Genomic DNA, 8,122 nt, shown 5'->3' with positions numbered 1-8,122 from the left:
GATGATACTCCTTTTGTCATGCATTACCTATAGAAATATTGACCATACATAACGCCTCCCCGGTCACCATCCTCGCCGAACCCGTCGCTTGCGACGAAGGGCTCGACGAGCGAATTAACCCATAGCCACAGCGCACTGAGTTTCGCGCCGGATCTTCTCAGTGGGTAGCGTTTCCGATTCTGATTCTGCGAAGCATTGCTCTTGCTAGGGCCAGTGTTAGCAAGCCCCGTGAGCTCACCTACACGTCATGGAGAAGCTGAAATAGCCTCTCAAGGCTATCAGCGTAGACAAGAAAAAAAAAGAGATGTATGCAACCATTTTTGCGAAATATTCTATTTTAAATTAATGTTGCGAAAATTTAAGTTACCCAACAAAATAGGAATACGCATAATATTTAAAGAACAATGGCAGCTTTCTATACAACGTTTTACCTGATATCTATTTGAGGCGTCTTGAAACAAAAAAATACTAAAACGATAGGAATAACATAGCTTAAGCTTAATCAGAAATATTTTTGGTATTAGAAAGTCACAAAAAAAAGATATCAACGTGTTTACTTTATAATTTGAGTTTATCTATCAATATATAGATGTCTCTGATTTATGTAGGCACGGACTATAACAAATTGAAAAAATAGGTAAATGATATGTTTATTTAACATTTTTAGTTTCATTATCATAGATGAACCAAGGATACACCTCTAATAGTACTCGAGTAGGTACCCTTAGCAATTGCAGAGCTACCGAGGTACATATACATATTATATAGTTTGTTCTTTCTTCTTTGTAAATGTGTAAAAATGTGTGTCAGAGATAGGTACTTTTAACATTTTGAACGAATTAGTCACATATTTGCGACAAACGAAGGCTTGCAAAGCTAATTTACTATAGTAGAATTATTTTTTCCGTGCAGTTTGGGTCATAAAAAATCGGAGCGGTGAAGCGAGTATTTCGCTCTCTCTTCCACTCACTAGCCTTATGGACGGGCATAGTCATGCGCATTATGTCAGTTGTCATACTGATAAAATCATTGTCATCTGAAGTGCTGCCATTACTATTTATTACATATTTAGTTATTTAATTAAGTACTAATTGTAACAAAGGATAATTAATGTTATTATTTTAATTTTAAATACTTTATGAATAGTATTCATTATCAAAAAATATTGCTTTTTTGTGTCAATAGTATAAATGCCATCCTTTACAAATGTATTAAACCGGAAGTACACAAAAATCGAATTAAAAGCTTATTAAATTAACATTTTTTCGTGGCTTTGCCACATAAATCTAACATCGTATAAAAAACGAGCAAATAAAATGATGAAGTTTCGTTTATGTCTTAATCTAAGACGCCTTTTAAAACATTCAGGTAAAAAATTGCCATTGTTCTTTTCGTAGTTTGTGTGATTTCAATTAAAACAATTATTTTACAAGATCTCCCTTGTAGCGAATGTTTCACTCCGCGGCATTCTCAAGGTTGGTGTGTACAAAAAATTAACTAAAACGAAGTTCGGCAATGGCAATTTTGGCAGGAACATAATAATGTCAGCTACTAATTTTTTAAAAGCTTTAAAAAAATATTTGTCTTCCAACACAAAGACTTTCAGTTGATGCCCTGAGTTCGTGATGTAGCCATGACATAGAATAAACAAAACAATAGGTTAACTCTTATTTTAAGAAATCGATTTCGTAGTCCATAGCTTGTAGTTTCTCTCTCGTTCATGCGGTTATTTGGTTTTATTTCAATAGTGCTATTCATAATATAGAATCTAATCATTATCTATATTTAAATATTTATACACCATCTATTTAAATCAATTTTAATGAAATGACAATAATAATACTTTCCAATAATTTTATTTGTTCCTTTGCGAACTAACATTGTATTACTGTTTTAGTATAATACTGTGGCGCGACCCGTAGCCCGTCGGCCAGCAATGGAATGCAGCTAGCTGCCATTAATTGTACAATGATTTATATCGACTAGTCCTTTTATTGAACTACTTACTAATAATCTAATTTAATCTAAATGTTTGTCTATAATTCAATTGCTATCATTATTTGATGACAAATTTATTTTATGTTAATTTTTTTTGGTTGAAGTTATACTTCTTTAGGCGCATTATGAAAAATTGATGAGAGTGAAATTTTACGACGCGCGCGCACCGTCACGGTGCGCGCGCATCGTAAAATTAACAGAAATGAAGTTGCCCACTAAATCGCTCATTACAATATAACCGACGTAACTTGGCAAGTCTGAATATAGCCGCAGGTGAACTTTCGCGCATGTACACTCGTAAAAAAAAGTGTTATTATTCATTCATTTTTTAGTAATATAATGACAAAATTATTATTTAATATAATTCATACTAAATATTATTAAATTATTAACGTTAAATATTTATTATTAATTATTTAATATTTAAAAAAAGAAAAGAAATAAATTTAATAAAAATAAGGTATAACTTCTTACGCGTGTACATAAGTACACGCACCCTTTTTACGGATTCACGTATTTTTATGGATAACAACGTTGGCTGATATGCCAATTTTAATTATTGACACTTAAACAGTACAGTAAAACTAAAGTTAGGTACCTACGCCTGCAATGAAAGTTATAGCAAAATCGGGTTCCGATAATATTCGATGAACAATGTTTTACAAAAATACATACCTCAGACTAACATGACGGACAATAGGTACTAAAAGTTAAAACGAATGAAAATTTTAATTAAAATGCAGACTAACTTCTAATTATTCTCGAAAGTACATGAGTTAATACAGTACATAGAAGACATTCTCCGAAGATTTCCATCATAATACCTACGAGTAAAATTATCGTAAACGTCCGACGGTCAAAGCAAGTAAATTAATAAAATGAATGCCATATCCGAGAGCGGTAGCCATGGCGACGACGAGGCGGTCGCGCACCTGCGTAAAACAACTTAACAATCACAAACTAAAACCAGCCTTATACCATTTGCACAAAGCGCATTTTGATATAACGAAGACTATTTTCTCATTAAGAATCACGGATGTAACAAACAAACTACACAAAAGAAAAGTGTGTGCGTTTAACAACAATCTTGAATTTTACGGTCAACGAATTATTGTGAAGATCTATCTGTTTGTTGAAGAGTTTCTTCTATCTACTGGAAATACATACTTCGTAAAAATTAGGGGCCCTGCACCCGATTTTTCGTTGTGTAAACGGGAACCTAAATTACAACAATTCAGTAGGTATGTTTATACGACAATTAATTGCGATATCTATAAATTGAGTCTTAGTAGCTACATATTTTATTCAATTCAATTATAAATTTATTGGAACGAAGTTCCTTATGGCAGGCTTGGAGGGGATAGGGATTTTGCTGCGCGACCGAACTGAAAAAAATGTGATAAAACCGTAAGAAAAAATCCGTGGAAAAAAGTGCGTGGAATAAAACTGTTAAATGAGACGTGCGCAGGCGCGACAGTCGCATACACAAGCGAGTAATGTATAATACCTTTCTCTTTATCCCTCTTTCTTTTCGTTCTCTCATCCCTTCTCTCTCTATTTTGTAATTATTTCTATTTCTATGTAATTTTATGTTGTCAAACAAAAATAAAGAGACATATTTTGTTATTTTAATTGATAATTTTTTGAATTACAGAAATTATTTTTATTTTACGTAATTTATTATTTCCTAAAATACTGAATTTCCTAAATACTTTCCTGTACTTAAAAAAAACTAATCAGCAAATTTTAAGAGAAAAATCAAGAAAACCTACATAAAATTGAGCACAATTTTTTTTTTGCAAATTGTGTCGATTCTACATTAGCCGAAGGAACTTCGTTCCTACCTGGTGTCCCACGACACCACATCTTCAATTTTTATTTTAGTTAATTGTGAACAAAATTATGTAACATGTTTTTAAAAGTACTTCTGACCAAGTTCTTATCCGTAAAATTCCGCTAAGGGCAAAAAATATTCAAGCGGTTATTTTATGTGCTGCAGTCATTTTAGTTCAAAAGCGTAAAGCTAGATGGCGCTAGCTCGTAGTAACTAGAGATAAAACTTCTATCGTTTTCTTCACTACTAAAAATAAAATAAAAAATAAAAAAGTATTATTATTAGTATCAATATCTAATATAATTTGTTGAAAAAGGTGTAAGAATAAATAAAGTTTTATAAAGTAATTATTTGCTAAATAGAAGCTGAATCGCACTATCGATTTTTTTCTAAATCTTAGTATATAAAAGATGTAGTCTTTCGTTTGATGGGGTTCCAACCAGTTCAACTTTCGGGGTCACAAACGAGTTCTTGTAACTCATACTCACCCTGTGGAAAGTCCCCGGAGACGAGGCGGAAAGCGCCACATCGTTATGATGGTAGCAGCGATGGTGACGCAGGGGAGGACAATTCCCGTACGTTGTCATCGCCTAGCATTGCTCAGAGCAAAGTCAATGTTGAAGGGCTTCGGTTCAAACGAAATGGGGCTTACTCGGTTTCGGAAACCTACCTTTTTAATGTAATTGAGACATTCTACCGATTGTAATTTTAAATCATTGTACTGATAATAGAAGGCTTTGTAAAGCCAATTTAGCAGGTAACGTATTCAAGATATTAAATACATGTTTATTTTTTTCTCGCTTTATTCTTCCGCAAGTACCCACTTACCATCAAATCGGCTGTGTTTGTCTGTACATGACAACAATAATAGTTATGACATAGTATCGAAACTCAATTTTACTATATTTTTTTATTTAGTTAAATCAATACGTAATTTAAAAAAAAACTTTCTTCTTAATTAGGTACCGAATTTGTGAAGGATTTTTCTTTTTAGCAGCTTAAATGAAAATGACATATTTGAAAAACAAAAAGGTACCTGTACAAATTGCCCCCAGAGAGATTTGAACTCTCGACCCCTGGTTTACAAGACCAGTGCTCTAACCCCTGAGCTATGGAGGCGTCGACAGTCAAAACGAAATTTTGTATTTGTTAGAAACATAAAGTTTTCTTCACAGAATAAACTCATAATATTTTATACAAGTACATACTCAAACTGTTTACCTGAAAAGCAATAGTTACGTGTGGTACATATCTTTTTATATCACTCGTACTATATGAACAGGAAAATGCAAGATGATTAGATATTCATTCATTTTTATTTCTTTCCAATAAGCTCCTGATTTCAACAACGGATTCTACTGTAATGCTCCCAAAGAATAAGTGACCATCGTACAGCGTTTTGCCGATCAATTACCTTTATTACAATTACCCTTTATGTAAAATCATAATAAAGTAAATCCACTTGTTAGAACTACACATCCACCATCCAGGTGCAGTGACAGAAGAGTTTCCCAAAGTGCTAACAACAACTGAACGACTCACAATCGGGTGAACAATCATTATCATTTATCATTTCCATACATGTTGATTTATTATGTGTATGTAAGTATATTATGTATGTATTGTATATACGTATGTATTGTATGTAAGTGTGTATATTGGTATATAAGTCAGTTAGTTATATATTTCATATTAATGTAAACGGTATATATCTGTTTATTATATGTATATATTTTCTATAATAATGCATTGTCTATAGTACACCGCAACATACCTGCTATATTTTTATATTTTCCAGAATTTCTGTAAATTAAACGGTTGTCTGGAAGAGGTCGCTTGTAGCGATAAGACCGCCTATTGTACAAATGTATCTGCTTTTTGACTGTTTTTTGAATGTAAATTGTGTGTTGGTGTGCAGTAAAGTGTATTCTCTCTCTCTCTCTCTCTCTCTCTCTCTAAGCCCTCAAACACAGCCCACTGAGTTTCTCGTCGTATATTCTCAGTGGGTCGCGTTTTTGGTCCGGTGGTAGATTCTACGAAGCACTGCTCTTCCTAAGGCTAGTGGCTAGACAAATTCGCCAGGCTGAGCCCCATGAACTCGCCTACACGTTAAAAGAAGTTAGCACCCCCTCGAGGTCATCATGTAGGCAAAAAAAAAAAAAAAAACACAATCGAATGAATGTCTTCGACAAACACAGGGGAGAAACATACAAAGAAACATATTTTTATTGCTTAGATGGGTGGACGAATTCACAGCCCACCTGGTGTTAAGTGATTACTGGAGCCCATGGACATCTACAACGTAAATGCCGCCACCCACCTTGAGATGTGAGGTCTAAGGTCTCAGTATAGTTACAGCGGCTGCCCCACCCTTCAAGCCGAAACGCATTACTGCTTCATGGCTGAAATAGGCGGGGTGGTGTATCCTAGCCGTGCGGACTCACAAGAGATCCTACCACCAGTATTTACAGTGATATGCAATAATCACATTAATTAATATATTTAATATTTGTACGTATATTTCAGTTATTATTATCATTCAAGTTTGCGCAATCAAGTTTCAATGAGAATAAACAGCTTAAACCCTAAAAAAGAACGTAGGTATGTCCCGAATGAGGAAAATTCAAAAGACCTGTTTTGACTTAGCGTATACATAAGCAAGCTAGGTATGTTTTGATGTTTGAAGGCGGTGAAAAACGGATACATTGTTTGTTTTAACTTTTTTCATTATAACAATATGGTTATAAATATTAAGTTTATATTCATATTAGTCAAGACGTTAAAGCGAAGCTATTGGCCGAAGTGATACGTGAAATAATAAAAAAAAAAGTGTGTGTGTCCGCTCCGACGCACGACTGGAGTTTACTGGATATAAAAAATTAAACGAAACAATACGAGAAATAGTTCTATATTACGACAACACGATACACAACAGATTATTAACAAATTAACGAGACACAAAACAAACGACTAACAAATATATGAAAATACAATAATGAGAGAAACGCGCGATCAGTACGAGGCTTTGTGGCGGACTGCCGGCGCAGCAGCCCGGCGTCACCTGCGATAACGCGGCCGCGCGTTGGCTCCTGATTGGCGCGCGCACGCATCACGCAATCAGGAGCCAATCAGGCGCATAACGCATTTCGTGTGACATGCTAGTACGATTTTGATTGGCGCGCGCACGCATCACGCAATCAGGAGCCAATCAGGCGCATAACGCATTTCGTGTGACATGCTAGTACGATTTTGATTGGCGCGCGCACGCATCACGCAATCAGGAGCCAATCAGGCGCATAACGCATTTCGTGTGACATGCTAGTACGATTTTGGTCCCCATAATTTTCATACCCCGGGCCTATATATGTAAATCGATTCTAAAGGAGTAAACTCCAAAAAAATCAGACTCATTAATGTGGCACATCCAGGCCACTGCTTACTGGAGATTATGTTGTTAATCATCAGTGTTGGTAATCAGTTTTATCTAAGGCCTTTATTGGCTAGTCATGAATAACGCCGATTCGGAATGTAATTTTACGATTAAGAATAGTCACCAATAAACAGGGCTAGCTAGATTCAAAATGTGTATGTGTGTGTATGTAACATAGAATTTTTTTTAAACGCTTTAAACCGGTACATATGATATACTATACTATTTTGTAACTAGAAAAAGTAGGTTTGATATTACAGAGCATTGACCAAAGATCTCACTCAGCTCAGTGTCGTTGTATACTATACTATATTGTAACTAGAAAAAGTAGGTTTGATATTACAGAGCATTGACCAAAGATCTCACTCAGCTCAGTGTCGTTGTATACTATACTATATTGTAACTAGAAAAAGTAGGTTTGATATTACAGAGCATTGACCAAAGATCTCACTCAGCTCAGTGTCGTTGTATACTATACTATATTGTAACTAGAAAAAGTAGGTTGATATTATAGAGCATTGACCAAAGATCTCAGCTCAGTGTCGTTGTGTGCAGCACGATTTCAAACCCACGCGGTTTTATCATTAGTAGGTACCATAGCAATGCACTTACCACAATAGTCTTGGGTCTACTAATAGAAAACAAGGCAAATGTACTTCAGTTCATCGATAAGCTGAAAAAACGATAAAATCGATAAATAATAAATAAATAAATAATAATAATAAAAATTCAAAAAATATATAATAAAATCGATCGATTAATTAAAGGATCTGCTATTCTTGCCTAATATAATGTGAGTTTGCAGTACAAAACTACTTTAGCACTCACATATATTAACTAATCAATCTAATCCATAGATA

The 8,122-nt window shown here is 34.5% G+C and overlaps 2 non-coding genes across 2 annotated transcripts; one reads left to right on the top strand and one right to left on the bottom strand.

Annotated features, from left to right (window-relative positions):
- The first annotated feature begins 4,262 nt into the window (after positions 1 to 4,262).
- LOC149502057 (RNase MRP) lies at positions 4,263 to 4,499 on the top strand. Its single transcript, XR_016323918.1, has one exon.
- Positions 4,500 to 4,878: 379 nt separating this feature from the next.
- On the bottom strand, positions 4,879 to 4,951 carry TRNAT-UGU (transfer RNA threonine (anticodon UGU)). The gene has a single exon. It is a non-coding gene; the product is annotated as a tRNA-Thr (tRNA).
- Between the last annotated feature and the right edge of the window lie 3,171 nt (positions 4,952 to 8,122).

Source organism: Bombyx mandarina, chromosome 11 (genome assembly GCF_030267445.1).
Source record: "Bombyx mandarina strain Sakado chromosome 11, ASM3026744v2".
Taxonomy (NCBI): domain Eukaryota; kingdom Metazoa; phylum Arthropoda; class Insecta; order Lepidoptera; family Bombycidae; genus Bombyx; species Bombyx mandarina.
Note: the sequence above shows the minus strand (reverse complement) of the source record. Positions and strands in the feature narration are given on the sequence as shown.